Here is a 16,134-nt window from a genome sequence, read left to right on the forward strand (position 1 = left end):
CCTCCCTTTCCTCGGTTTTGCAGAAAAGAAAGTGACATTCCAACACTTGATTCTAACTCACTGGCCCTCACTGTGACCATTTGAAAGTTGGCCGTCTCTACAACAAGTAGGTTGATGCCTCAATGTCTCGAGCTCCTGAACAGACAGCAATCTCTACTGGGTTCTCCTCCTTGCACAGAACAAGATAACAATGCAGTGATACTGGTGCATCTCTGCCTTAGTCTCTTCGTGCTCATTACAGTGACGGTCATCATAATCGAACATTTCACTAACGGCTCACCACTGACAGGTAAACATTGCTACAACTGCTTTTGTTTTGAATCTTTGACATTCCCTAAGATTGTTACCTTCCTTGGCATGTCCACCATTATATTAGCAGATGGGTAGCGTGGCGCCTGGTATGCCAATGCAGAACGATGCCAACAGCATGGGTTCAGTACCCACACTGGCTGAGGTTACCACGATGGACTCTCCTTCTCCCCTTTATCCCTCCCCTGAGCTGTGGTGATCCTCAGATTAAACCACAACCCAGACCTCTCTCTCTCGCTCTCTCTGTCTGTCTCTCTCACTCTCTGTCCTCTCTCTCTCTCTTTGTCTCTCTCCCTCTGGAGTCAGCTATTACGAGGGGGCATAGCTTTAAATTAAGGGGTGGTAGGTATAGGACAGATGTTAGGGGTAGATTCTTTACTCAGTGAGTCGTGAGTTCATGGAATGCCCTGCCAGTAGCAGTGGTGGACTCTCCCTCTTTATGGGTATTTAAACGGGCATTGGATAGACATATGGAGGATAGTGTAAAAACAATGACTGCAGATGCTGAAAACCAAATACTGGATTAGTGGTGCTGGAAGATTTCGCTGCTCGTTGGATGCTGCCTGAACTGCTGTGCTCTTCCAGCACCACTAATCCAGTATATGGAGGATAGTGGGCTAGTGTAGGTTAGGTGGGCTTGGATCAGCACAACATCGAGGGCCAAAGGGCCTGTACTGCGCTGTATTTTTCTATGTTCTATGTCTCTCTTGCTCTCTCTCTCCATTTCTCTCTGTCTCTTTTGCTCTCTCTCTCACTCTTTTTGTCTCTCTGTCTCTCTTTCTGTCCTCTCTCTCTCTGTTTGTATGTCTCTCTGTCTCACTTGCTTTCTCTCCGTCTCTCTCGCTCTCTCTGTCTCTCTCTCCACCCTCTCTCTCCCTCTCTTTTTGTCTCTCTCTGTCTCTCTCTTTCTGTCTCTCTCACTGTCTCTCTCTCGTTCTCTCTGTCCTCTCTCTTTTTGTCTCTCTCCGTCTCTCTCTCATTCTCTCTGTCTCTCTCTCTATCCTCTCTCTCTCTTTTTGCCTCCCTCTTTTTGTCTCTCTCTGTCTCTCTCTCTCTCTCATTCTCTCTCCGTCTTGCTCTCTCTGTCTCTCTCACTCTCTCTCTCTGTTTCTCTCTCTCTCTCTGTCTCTCTCTCTCTCTGTCTCTCTCTCGCTATCCTCTCTCTCTCTTTTTGCCTCTCTCTTTTTGTCTTTCTCCGTCTCTCTCTCTGTCTCTCTCACTTTCTCTATCTGTCTCTCTCTCTCTCTCTCTCTCTCTCTGTCTCTCTCACTCTCTTTCTCTGTCTCTCTCTCTCTCTCACACACACACTCTCTCTCTCTCACTCCCTCTCTCTATCTCTCTCTCACTCTCTATCTGTCTCTCTCTCTTTCTGTCTGTCTGTCTCTCTCTCTCTCATTTTCTCTCTGTCTCTCTCTCTCTCACTCACACTCTCTCTCTGACTCTCTCTCTCTGTCTCTCTCTCTCTCGTTTTCTCTCTGACTCTCTTTCTTAGTATCCAATGTGACAGCAGCTCCATGATCAGCTGGGACTATGCCCTGTACAAATGTCTTTTAAATATTACAACCATACCTGCATCTTCCATTTCCTCTGGCAGTTCATTCCACATATGAATCATATTCTGAGTGAAAACCTTGCCCCTTGTGTCTTTTTTAAACCTTGCCCCTTTCACCTTAAACCTATGCCTTCTAGTTTTGATCTCACATACCCTAGGGAAAAGATCTTGACTGTTTATATAAAATCCTTTGGGATTTTATATAATCTCTATAAGGTCACCCCTCAACCTCTTCTGATCCAATGAAAAGGCCCCAACCAATCCAGCCTCTCCTTATAAGTCAAACCCTCCAGTCCTAATAACATCCTTGTAAACCTTTTCTGCACCTTTTTCAATTTAATAATATCCTTCAATTTAATAATAGTAGGGTGACCAGAACTATATACAGCACTCCAAACTTTATAACATCAAATAACAATCACTGTCCTTTTCTTGCTGGAATTCTTGAGTATCAACTGACATCGGAACCTGTGTGAAATTTTGGGAAGTCAATCTGTTTTCTCCTCAGTTGTTTTCCATTAGATAAATCTATCCAAACCTTTGATTTTCTATTACGTCACCCCCTGTTCAACGTTAGTTTACATTCCCTTCAATGATTAAACTATCGGAACATCACCACATGGCTGAATATTATTGCACAATGGTCGGTACTATTCAAATGTTTGATCAGAAAATGCAAGAAATTTGAAATAAAACAGAGGAAAATATGTTATGAATTTCAGCAATTGAGCAGTGGTAAGTAGCAAAGAAAAACAGAATCTTATCGTTCCTCTCTCTCCCCAAGGCCAATTAATATTGAAACACTAATCCTCACCAGGAGGTGATGGCCTGGTCTTATTATCGTGAGCATTATTAATCCAGAAACTTGCTAAATGTTTCAAGGAACCTGGGTTAAAATACCATTGCAGCAAATGGTGGAATTTGAATTCAGCGAAAAGGCAAAATCTGGAACTAAGAATTGAAACCTTTGCCAATCGTCAGTGGAAAAACCCATCTGGTTCACCCATGTCATTTAGGTAAAGGAATCTGCTGTCCTTACCTGGTCTGGCTTACATGGAACTGCAGACTGACAGCAATGTAACTGACTCTCAACTATCCTCTGAAATGGCCTAGCAATCCAATCGTTTCAAAGGCAATTAGGGACAGGCTATAGTGCTAGCCAGTCAGTGACACCCACATCTCATATACTCTATTTCTGTGATTCATGCACAAGGACCCTCAGATCCCACTGCACCAAAGCAATCTGAAGATTCATTCCATTTCAAGAATGTTGACTGTTTAATCTTCTAACCAAATGGATCACCTCACACTTACAACATGTCTAACTTTATCTGCCAGATGTTGACTCATTCACCATTCACATCCTTCTTCAAGTAACGGGACAATAATTATACACTATGGTAACCAAAGTGTTTGCAGGCAGGTTATGTTCAGATCCCAGTCCATGCTATACCATCAGCATAGATTTTGAGTTTGAGCAGCAGCTGAGTTTAAACGAACCCGGAAGGCTACAGCTAAGGTAAGACCGTTTGTTTTAAAATTACTTAGTAGCGGGCAGCGGTGTTTTTGTTTTCCCTTCACAGAAAGAGCGGGAGCAGCAAGGGGAAGTGACGAAGACCAGAGGGGCAGCCGGGACCCGGAAGCTGGTGTAGCGCACGCTTACCTGGGTAGGTTTATTTTCCCTATAAAAGTGCTCAGGAGATGGAGGAGGGTTGGAGGGTTCCTAGGCGGAAGATGAGTCACTCTGTATCATCGTCATCGCCAGACCATGGCAACACAACACCTGGAGGAAGAGCGCCTCATCTTCCGCCTAGGAACACTCCAACCACAAGGGATGAATGCAGATTTCTCCAGCTTCCTCATTTCCCCTCCCCCCACCTTATCTCAGTCCCAACCCTCAGACTCAGCCCCGCCTTCTAGACCTGCAATCGTCTTCCCGACCTCTCCGCCCCTCACCCCCTTTTCAGCCTATCACCCTCACCTTAACCTCCTTCCACCTATCGCATTCCCAATGCCCCTCCCCAAAGTCCCTACTCCCTACCTTTTATCTTAGCCTGCTTGGCACACCCTCCTCATTCCTGAAGAAGGGCTAATGCCCGAAACGTCGATTCTCCATCTCCTTTGATGCTGCTTGACCTGCTGCGCTTTTCCAACAACACATTTTTCAGCTCTGATCCCCAGCATCTGCAGTCCTCACTTTCTCTATGTTGGTCTGAGCAATGAAAAGGGAGTTTAACTATAAGGCAATTCCCTATCGCAACCATTAACTAGTGATGGTTTGCAGTATAGAGGTTGAGTTCCTACCCCTGGAGCCGGGAGACCTGGGTTCAAGTTTCACATTTCCCTGAAAGTGGAATTGTACAGTGTGTGGAAGTGACCCTTTGGTCCATTGAGTCTGCATGACTGAACAGCTCTGAAGCTACAGCAGTCATACTGGCCCAGTGTCTTGAATATCATACCTTTTCAAGTTCTAATCCAAGTATGAAGTTGTGAGATTTCCCATTTCAACTTACATCCCATGTAGTACGTTCTAGACCCCCACCAGACTCTGGGTGATTTCTTTTCCCTCAAAATCCCATCTAAAGTTGCTGCCCTTCACCTTAAAAAGATGCCCCCCCACTGCCCGTTATCAACCTGCTTTCTGTCTACACCCCCTCATAATCTTACACACCTCCAAAAACACCCCCCTCAGCCTTCTCTGCTCCAAAGAAAACATCCTGAGCTTATCCAGCCTCACTACATCACTGAACTGCTCTATCCCAGGCAACATCCTGGTGACTGTCCTCTGCACCCTGTCCAGTACAATCACATCCTTCCCATAGTGTGGAGACTGGAACTGCACACAGTGCTCCAACTGTGACCTCACCAAAGTCCTGTCCAGCTCCAGCATCACCTCCTCACTCTTATAATCTGCACCTCAATGAATAAAGTGTCCCATATCCCTTCTTAACTACCCTAATAACCAGTACTGTCACCTTCAGGGATCTGTTGACAAACACCCCAAACTCCCTCTGTTCCTCTGAGCTTCCTAGTGTCCTACCAATCATTGAGTACTCCCTTGTCTTGTTCCATCTTACAAGGGCATGACCTTGCATTTATCAGGGTGAAACTCCATCTGCCATGGATCTGCCCATATTCCTTATACCTTCCTGTAACCTAACAAATTCCTCCTCACTGTCAACTGCCCAGCCAATCTTTCATCCACTTATCATCCACAGCTCAGTCCATCACACAAACTTCCATCCATTGACTCCATCTATAGTTCCTGCTGCCTCAGGAAAGCAACTAACATAACAAAGACCCTTCCCACCCTGCTTACACTCTCTTCTATTCTCTCTGGTTAGGTTTGAAAGCATGTCCTAACAGATTTTCAAGAACAGCTTCTTCCTCACTGCTATCAGACTTCTGAACAGACCTCTCAAATTCTCTGCAACTTCTTTACAGCTGTAACATCATATTCTGCAATCTGATGTATTTGGTATAGCATAGTATGACGTGTCTGTATAGCATGCAAAACAATATTTTTGGTACATGTGACAATAATAAATCAAATACCACCCTTCCCATATTCCCATCTGCATCATTTATGAAATATCATCAAGTTTTTCAACTCAATGTCGGTTAATGATGATTTAGAGCAGACAATTCAATCTTGTGATCTACGAACGACAGATCTCTCCTGTCTGATCTTACATTGCTGATTGCTTCTGCAGCTTGTTGTGAAACAGTGCAATTTCAGGGCAGTTCCATAGACACACACCATGAGCAGAGGGGACTAAGAACCTGTCTTCATCACTTGTACTTATTTGGGCGGCACGGTGGCACAGTGGTTAGCACTTCTGCCTCACAGCGCCAGAGACTGGGGTTCAATTCCCACCTCAGGTGACTGTCTGTGTGGAGTTTGCACGTTCTCCCCGTGTCTGCGTGGGTTTCCTCCGGGTGCTCCGGTTTCCTCCCACAGTCCAAAGATGTGCCAGTCAGGTGAATTGGCCATGCTAAATTGTCCATAGTGTTAGGTAAGGGGTAAATGTGGGGGTATGGGTGGGTTGCGCTTCGGCGGGGCAGTGTGGACTTGTTGGGCCGAAGGGCCTGTTTCTACACTGTAAGTAATCTAATCTAAACATGGAGGGGCCCAATCCTGGATTCACTTGTTCCAAACCACCGGGAGACTCTTCAGCAGCCTTCTGGAATTGAGCACTAATTTCTAGAGGACTGTGAAAAAGCTGTGGATGTCTTGACAGCAGGAAATAACTTTCAGATCTATTATTTTATAAGATAGTGCTGGTGGATAGATATAAGCAAATCCTGTCAGTATAATTCACCTTCTTATAAACTGTATTGTTAAGTTACTGTTTTAAGATCATTAGGTTGAGGTAAAGTCACCTTAGCCCGAGAGAACCGTAGGGCTGCTCTCTCATTAGACAGACAGAGAGAGAGAGAGAGAGAGAGAGCCGACCTGAGAGTCACCATGCATCAGGAGAGGGGAGAGGCGAGGAAGGTTTGATTCTCATGGTAACCTCAGCTGGCGTGGGGATCAGTTAGCTCAGGAGGTGGGATAGCTGGTCTGGGTTACAGAGTAACTCCAAACCGTGCATGGTTTATTAAAGCCATTTCCACTATAAATTTGCTGACATGAGAAAAAAGTCTTTATAATATCAAAGGTGAAAAGTATTTAGAAACAGCTTATGTATGTGTTAGCAGAGCATGGGTTTTTCACAGAACAGGGCACAGGCTGATTTCTCAGCGGTTAGTGAGTGGTTCAATGTCAAAATGACATCAGTTCTCTTTCCCGGCCAACGAAAACATGTCGCCTCTGATGCTCTGTTCTGCTAAGGATTGGAATCACAATTTAATTGGGTTCATGATTTAATGGCTCTCCCTGGGATGAGGGTTTGCTAAACAAAAGAATTAAGACATCTGTTTATGGTTTGTTCTCCTTCCATTTTTCTGTCGTCATACTTACTGGGAGCAAAGAGATCTGGTGTCTCTGAATGAGCTGTCCTGCTGTTTTATCATTGTCCCTGGGAGATACATACATCAAAGCTGGTTTTGTGCAGAAAACAGAGTGAACTTGGGAACATACAACATGAGCTGGGGTCTCCATCCTCCTTCTTCCCATTGCCCAGGCATAGCCATGTACACATTTTACACATGGCATTTTACACATGGGACCTTCCAACCAGAGATCAGAAATCTTTCTGATATTTCTCAGAAGTGAGCTTCAGCTAATTCCTTAATTAACCAATAATTAATGACTGCCTGCTGTCAAAAAGTGTTCAGGATGTAAGGTTTGTATATTTTAGACAGTGGATCTAATATCTATGAACATTATTGATTATTTCCATCCACCCTCCCCTGACCTGAGCAGTAAAACTACATGAAGCAATGCCTTTCCCTACATACAGCCCTCATGTGCAGCCTGCTGGGATCAAACCCTCTAACAGAGAGACTGTTGTTTGTCCTTGCAGCATTGGGGAAATGATCCCTGCTCTCATGGCTGCCCCCTGCTGCTGGCAGTCTCAATCTGCAGGGACTGTTGTCCCATTCCTCAAGATTTGGTGTAAGGGCCAGTGAAGGGCGTTTGTGGGTTTTGCCGAATAGAGGCTTGGCTGAAGCTCCGAAAATCTATGGCCCTGATTTTCCACAATTGCAGCAAGAGCCGATTTGAGCTCTTGGATTTGCTGTTTCCCTCCCTCTCTTTCCTGACAGTCATTGCTTTAACGGGAAGTCTTTCTTTGGCTGGAACTTCAATCCTCCACTGACTATCTCTTATGTCTGACAGGAGTCATCTTCCACCCTGTCCACTATTCAGCAGCATGACTGGGTACACCTCGGGCTAACGGAAGGATGGAGCTGCTCCGTTTTCCTCCCACAATCTGGTGATGTGCAGGTTTGGTGGGTTAGCCATGGGAAAATACAGGGATAGGTTAGGATGTGTGTCAGGGTGGGGGCTCTTCAGAGGGATAATCTGGAATCAATGGGCCGAATAGGGATAACTCCGGGAATTACAGGCTAGTTAGTCTTACTTCTGTGGTAGGCAAAGTAATGGAAAGGGTACTGAGGGATAGGATTTACGAGTATCTGGAAAGACACTGCTTGATTAGGGACAGCCAGCACGGATTTGTGAAGGGTCGGTCTTGCCTTACAAGTCTTATTGAATTCTTCGAGGAGGTGACCAAGCATGTGGATGAGGGTAGAGCAGTGGATGTAGTGTACATGGATTTTAGTAAGGCATTTGATAAGGTAGGCTTATGCGGAAAGTCAGGAGGCATGGGATAGTGGGAAGTTTGGCCAGTTGGATAGAAAACTGGCTAACCGGTCGAAGTTAGAGAGTGGTGGTAGATGGTAAATATTCAGCATGGAGCCCAGTTACAAGTGGAGTTCCGCAGGGATCAGTTCTGGGTCCTCTGCTGTTTGTCATTTTTATTAATGGAAGAGGGAGTCAAAGGGTGGGTCAGTAAATTTGCAGATGATACAAAGATAGGTGGAGTTGTGGACAGTGAGGAGGGCTGTTGTCGGCTGCAAAGGGACTTAGATATGATGCAGAGCTGGGCTGAGGAGTGGCAGATGGAGTTCAACCCTGCCAAGTGTGAGGTTGTCCATTTTGGAAGGACAAATAAGAATGCGGAATACGGGGTTAATGGTAGGGTTCTTAGTCAGGTGGAGGAACAGAGGGATCTTGGGGTCTATGCTCATAGATCTTTGAAAGGTGGATAGAGTTTGTAAGAAGGCCTATGGAGTATTATCGTTCATTAGCAGAGGGATTGAATTCAAGAGTCGTGAAGTCATGTTGCAGCTCTACAGGACCTTGGTAAGGCCACATTTGGAGTACTGTGTGCAGTTCTGGTCACCTCACTTTAGGAAAGATGTGGAAGCTTTGGAGAGGGTGCAGAGGAGATTTACCAGGATGTTGCCTGGAATGGAGAATAGGTCGTATGAGAATAGGTTGAGAGTTCTCGGCCTTTTTCTCGTTGGAACGGCGAAGGATGAGGGGTGACTTGATAGAGGTTTATAAGATGATCAGAGGAATAGATAGAGTAGACAGTCAGAAACTTTTTCCCTGGGTACAACAGAGTGTTACAAGGGGACATAAATTTAAGGTGAAGTGTGGAAGGTATAGGGGAGATGTCAGGGGTAGATTCTTTACCCAGAGAGTGGTGGGGGCATGGAATGCGCTGCCCGTGGGAGTGGCAGAGTCAGAATCATTGGTGACCTTTAAGCGGCAATTGGATAGGTACATGGATGGGTGCTTAAGCTGGGACAAATGTTCGGCACAACATCGTGGGCTGAAGGGCCTGTTCTGTGCTGTATTGTTCTATGTTCTATGTTCTACGAATGGCCTGCATCCATGCTGTAAGGATTCCATGTTTTAAATTTCTCATCACACTCTCTGCCAAGATATTGTTGGCATCTTGGGACTGACTAAGCTTAAAATTCTAAAACCATTTCGCAAGTACTCTCAGGGCGTCAACAAACTATTGTTGAATTTAACTGATTCCTGCAAACAGGATCCAACTCTGGATGCTGAGTGATGAAAGGGTGGATGCAAATGTTTTGATGTGTGTAAGATCTTTGTGAACAAGGATGGTGGGTACAGCTGCCTTTTGTCCATTAGGGCATGCTGCTCTTTGTAGGCCTATCATATCCATCGTATCCAATTGGAGTGACCACTTCGGAAATCTCTTCACTTCCTGCTCATTTACAAGGATCATCTCTCAATTCAATAGATGCTCAATCTCAACATAAAATCTTTTCATCTTTTGGGGTTAGACATCGAACATTGCAGGGAACATAGAACATCAAAACGCATTATAGGCCTATCAGCCCTCAATATTGCGCTGACCTGTGGAACCAATCTGAAGCCTCTCTATCCTCCACTATTCTATTTTCATCCATATGATTATCCAATGACCGTTTAAATGCTCTTAAACTTGGTGAGTCTATTACTGTCACAGGCAGGGTGTTCCACGCCCTTACTACTCTCTGAGTGAAGAAACTACCTCTGACATCTGTCCTATATCTATCACTCCTCGATTTAATTCTATGTCTCTTCATGCGAGCCAACACCATCCGAGGAAAAAGGCTTTCACTGTCCACCCTATCTAACTCTCTGATTACCTCATATGGATCAATTAAGTCACCTCTCAACTTTCTTCTCTCAAACAAAAACAGCCTCAAGTCCCTTAGCCTTTCCTCACAAGACTTTACTTTCATACCAGGCAACATCCTAGTAAATCTCCTCTGAACCCTTTCCAAAGCTTCCAAATCCTTCCTATAATGCGGTGACCAAACAGTACACAATACTCCAAGTGCGGCTACACCAGAGTTTTGTACAGCTGCAGAATTACATCATGGCTCTGAAACTCAGTCCCTCTACCAATAACACAAAATACACCTTCTTAACAACCTTCTTAAATCCTATCTCTTATAACCTTTTCCAACATCTTACCCACACTGAAGTAAGGCTCACTGGTTTATAATCTACTCCCCTTCTTGAACAAAGCGACAACATTTGCTATCCTCCAGTCCTCAGGCACTATTCCTGTTGACAATGATGACATAAAAATCAAAGCCAAAGGCTCTGCAATCTCCTCCTTATCTTCCCAGAGAGCCCGAGGATAAATCCCATCCGGCCCAGGGGACTTATCTAGTTTCACATTTTCCAGAATTGCACACCTTCTCCTTGTGAACCTCAATCCCATCTAGATTAGAGTGGTGTTGGAAAAGCACAGCAGGTCAGGCAGCATCCGAGGAGCAGGAAAATCGATGTTTCAGGCAAAAGTCCTTCATCAGGAATACAGGCAGGGTGCCTGCAGAGTGGAGAGATAAATGAGAGGGGGGTGGGGATGGGGAGAAAGTAGCATAGAGTGAATGGGGGTGGGTATGGAGGTGATAGGTCGGAGAGGAGGGTGGAGGAAGGTAGCAAAGAGTACAATGGGTGAATGGAGGTGGGGATGGGGGTGATAGGTCAGAGAGGAAGGTGGAGTGGATAGGTGGGAAGGAAGATTGGCAGGTGGGACAGGTCATGGGGACAGTGCTCAGCTGGAAGGTTGGAGCTGGGGGGAGGGGAAATGAGGAAACTGGGGAAGTCCACATTGATGCCCTAGGGTTGAAGTGTTCTGAGGTGGAAGATGAGGCGTTCTTCCTCCAGGCGTTTGGTGGTGAGGGAGTGGCGATGGAGGAGGCCCAGGACCTGCATGTCCTCAGCCGAGTAGGAGGGGGAGTTGAAATGTTGGGCCACGGGGCGGTGGGGTTGATTGGTGCGGGTGTCCCAGAGATGTTCCCTAAAGTGCTCTGCTAGGAGGCGTCCAGTGTCCCCAGTGTAGAGGAGACCACATCGGGAGCAACGGATACAATAAATGATATTGGTGGATGTGCAGGTAAAACTTTGGATGTGGAAGGCTCCTTTAGGGCCTTGGATGGAGGTGAGGGAGGAGGTGTGGGCACAGGTTTTACAGTTCTTGCAGTGGCAAGGGAAGATGCCAGGAAGGGAGGGTAGGTTGCTAGGGTGGGTGTGGACCTGACCAGGTAGTCACAAAGAGAACGGTCTTTGCGGAAGGTGGAAAGGGGTGTGGAGGGAAATATATCCCTGGTGGTGGGGTCCGTTTGGATGTGACGGAAATGTCAGCGGATGATGTGGTTTATGTGAAGGTTGTAAGGGTGGAAGGTGAGGACCAGGGGGGTTCTGTCCTTGTTACGGTTGGAGGGGTGGGGTCTGAGGGCGGAGGTGTGGGATGTGAACAAGATACATTGGAGGGCATCTTTAACCACGTTGGAAGGGAAATTGTGGTCTCTAAAGAAGGAGGCCATCTGGTGCGTTCTGTAGTGGAACTGGTCCTCCTGGGAGCAGATACGGCAGAGGCGGAAGAATTAGGAATACGGGATGGCATTTTTGCAGGAGGTAGGGTGGGAAGAGGTGTAATCCAGGTAGCTGTGGGAGCCGGTGGGCTTGTAAAAAACGTCAGTGTCAAGTCAGTCATCATTAATGGAGATGGAGAGGTCCAGGAAGGGGAGGGAAGTGTCATAGATGGTCCAGGTGAATTTAAGGTCAGGGTGGAATGTGTTGGTGAAGTTGATGAACTGCTTAACTTCCTCACGGGAGCACGAGGTGGCGCCAATGCAGTCATCAATGTAGCGGAGGAAGAGGTGGGGAGTGGTGCCAATGTAACTACGGAAGATGGACTGTTCTACGAAGCCAACAAAGAGACAGGCATAGCTGGGGCAAAATATTCATTTAGTATCTCCCACATTTTCTGTGGCTCCACACAAAGGCTGCCTTGCTGATCTTTGAGGGGCCCTATTCTCTCCCTAGTTACCCTTTGTCCTTAATATATTTGTAAAATCCCTTTGGATTCTCCTTAATTTTATTTGCCAAAGCTATCTCATGTCCCTGTTTTTCCCTCCTGATTTCCCTCTTAAGTATACTCCTACATCCTTTATACTCTTCTAAGGGTTCACTCAATCTACACTGTCTATACCTGACATATGCTTCCTTCTTTTTCTTAACCAAACCCTCAATTTCTTTAGTCATCCAGCATTCCCTATACCTACTACGGAAACATGGCGCAGGGATGGGCAGGACTGGCAGCTTAATGTTCCAGGATACAAATGCTACAGGAAGGGAGGCAAGAGAGGAGGGGAGGTGCCATTTTTGATAAGGGATAGCATTACAGCTGTGCTGAGGGAGGATATTCCTGGAAATACATCCAGGGAAGTTATTTGGGTGGAACTGAGAAATAAGAAAGGGATGATCACCTTATTGGGATTGTATTATAGACCCCCAATAGTCAGAGGGAAATTGAGAAACAAACTTGTAAGGAGATCTCAGCTATCTGTAAGAATAATAGGGTGGTTATGGTAGGGGATTTTAACTTTCCAAACATCGACTAGGACTGCCATAGTATTTAGGGCCTAAATGGAGATGAATTTGTTCAGTGTGTCCAGAAAATTTTCTGATTCAGTTTGTGGATGTATCTACTAGACAAGGTGCAAAATTTGACCTACTCTTGGGAAATAAGGCAGGGTAGGTGACTGAGGTGTCACTGGGGGAGCACTCTGGGGCCAGCGACCATAATTCTATTAGATTTAAAATAATGATGGAAAAGGATAGACAAGATCGAAAAGTTGAAGTTCTAAATTGGAGAAAGGCTAATTTTGACGGTATTAGGCAAGAACTTTCAAAAGTTGATTGGGGGCAGATGTTCGCAGGTAAAGGGACAGCTGGACAATGGTAAGTCTTCAGAAATGAGAGAACAAGAATCCAGAGAAAGTATATTCCTGTCAGGGTGAAAGGAAAAGCTGGTAGGTATAGGGAATGCTGGATGACTAAAGAAATTGAGGGTTTGGTTAAGAAAAAGAAGAAAGCATATGTAAGGTACAGACAGGATAGATCGAGTGAATCCTTAGAAGAGTATAAAGGCAGTAGGAGTATAATTAAGAGGGAAATCAGGAGGACAAAAATGGGACATGAGATAGCTTTGGCAAATGGAGTTAAGGAGAATCCAAAGGGTTTTTACAAATACATTAAGGATGAAAGAGTAACAAGGGAGAGAATAGCCCCCCTCAAAGATCAGCAAGGGACCTTTGTAAAGAGGCAGAGGTGATGGAGAGATACTAAATGAGTATTGTGCATCAATACTGTGGAAAAGGACATGGAAGATATAGAATGTAGGGAAATAGATGGTGACATCTTGAAAAATGTCCATATTACAGAGGAGGAAGTGCTCATAAAATGGATAAATCCTTGGAGTGTACAGGTGATCAGGTGTACCCTAGAACTCTGTGGGAAGCTAGATAAGTGATTGCTGGGCCCCTTCCTGATCATTGATAGTCACAGGTGAGGTGCCGGAAGACTGGAGGTTGGCAAACGTGATGCCACTATTGAAGAAAGGTGGTAAGGACAAGCCATAGACAGTGAGTCTGACGTAGATGGTGGGCAAGTTGTTAGAGAGAATCCGGAGGGACAGGATGTACATATATTTGGAAAGGCAAGGACTGATTAGGGATAGTCAACACGGCTTTGAACATGGGAAAATATGTCTCACAAACTTGATTGAGTTTTTTGAAGAAGTAACAAAGAAGATTGATGAGGACAGAGCAGTAGATGTGATCTTTATGGACTTCAGTAAGGCCTTCAACAAGGTTCCCCATGGGAGACTGATTAGCAAGGTTAGATCTCATGGAATACAGGGAGAACTAGCCATTTGGATACAGAACTGGCTCAAAGGGAGAAGACAGAGGGTGGTGGTGGAGGGTTGTTTTTCAGACTGGAGGCCTGTGACCAGTGGAGTGCCACAAGGATCAGTGCTGGATCCTCTACTTTTTGTTATTTACATAAATGATTTGGATGTGAGCATAAGAGGTACAGTTAGTTAGTTTGCAGATGACACCAAAATTGGAGGTGTAATGGACAGCAGAGAGGGTTACCTCAGAGTACAACAGGAACTGGACCAGATGGGCCAATGGGCTGAGAAGTGGCAGATGGAGTTTAATTCAGATAAATGTGAGGTGCTGCATTTTGGGGAAGCAAATCTTAGCAGGACTTATACACGTAATGGTAAGGTCCTAGGGAGTGTTGCTGAGCAAAGACACCTTGGAGTGCAGGTTCATAGCTCCTTGAAAGTGGAGTCACAGGTAGATAGGATAGTGAAGAAGGTGTTTCCTTTATTGGTCAGAGTATTGAGTACAGGAGTTGGGAGGTCATGTTGCGGCTGTACAGGACATTGGTTAGGCCACTTTTGGACTAGATTGGATTGGGATATCTGGTCGGCATGGACAGGTTGGACCGAGGGGTCTGTTTCCATGCTGTACATTTATATGACTCTATGACTCTATCTGCCAAATACTTCTCATGTCCCCTCCTGGCTCTTCTTAGCACTCTCTTTAGATCTTTCCTGGTTAACTTGTAAATCTCAAGTGCCCTAACTGAGCCTTCACATCTCATCCTAACACACACCTTCTTCTTCCTCTTGACAAAAGCTTCAACTTCTTTCGTGAACCACAGCTCATTCGCTCACAACTTCCTCCCTGCCTGACAGGTACATACTTATCAAGGACACACAGTAGCTGTTATTTGAATAAGCTCTACATTTCAAATGTGTTTTCTTCCCCATCCAGTGCATCTTAAATTTTGCCTAATTACATCATAATTGCCTTTCCCCCAGCAATATCTCTTGCCTTGTGATATATACCTAACCCTTTCCATTGCTAAAGTGAACATAACCAAATTGTGGTCACTATCACCAAAGTGCTCACCTACCTCCGAATCTACAATCTGGCCAGGTCCATTACCCAGTACCAAATCCAATGTTGTCCCACCCCTTGTTGGCTGGTTTACATACTGTGTCAGGAAACTATCCTGCACCCATGGGATAAAAACAGACCCATCTAAAGTACTGGAACTATCGTATTTCCAGTTAATACAAACAGGGAGTATCCAACTCCCTATTAAATACATGGTCCTGCAGGCCATCATTTGCGTGTGCAATAACAAGACCAACTGAAATGTTTACCTGCAGCTATTCAAGGGCAGAGCTGTCAGCTGGACAGCTGTCCCATTGCCATCCCGAATAGCTCCTTCCCCTGTTTGACTCAAATCCGTGCTGTCTCCCGAACCCATCTCGTAATCATTCTATAACTGATCTCCCAATGATAGTGTTTCCCCAAATTGCCCATAGTGTTCAGGCATGTGTAGGTTAGTTACATTACTCAGGGGAAGTATAGAGTAATAGAGTAGGGTGGGATACTCTTTGGAGGGTCAGTGTGGACTTGTAAGGGCCAAATGGTCTGTTTCTACATTATAGGGATTCTATGATTCTATGAAATTCCTCTAACTTGAGTAACTGAAGTCTAGACAATGATTAATCTGCATCTCTGAAAGTTCTTTGTAATTGACTCTCTTAATGCTCCTCTGCTGTCACACAGCTCCTGTTTGAGGGTTTTATGTGTCGAGTTCTTTTCCATGAGTTCCTGGCTGAACTATTATACCACAACCTAAAACAGCTCTGCATACAGATTGGAACTGTGCAGTGTTGTACTATGAGGCTCATAGCTCCTTGAAAGTGGAGTCGCAGGTAGATAGGATAGTGAAGAAGGCGTTTGGTATGCTTTCCTTTATTGGTCAGAGTATTGAGTACAGGAGTTGGGAGGTCATGTTGCGGCTCTACAGGACACTGGTTAGGCCACTGTTGGAATATTGTGTGCAATTCTGGTCTCCTTCCTATCGGAAAGATGTTGTGAAACTTGAAAGGGTTCAGAAAAGATTTACAAGGATG

The sequence above is a fragment of the Chiloscyllium punctatum genome, chromosome 34 (assembly GCF_047496795.1).
Source record: "Chiloscyllium punctatum isolate Juve2018m chromosome 34, sChiPun1.3, whole genome shotgun sequence".
Classification (NCBI taxonomy): Eukaryota; Metazoa; Chordata; class Chondrichthyes; order Orectolobiformes; family Hemiscylliidae; genus Chiloscyllium; species Chiloscyllium punctatum.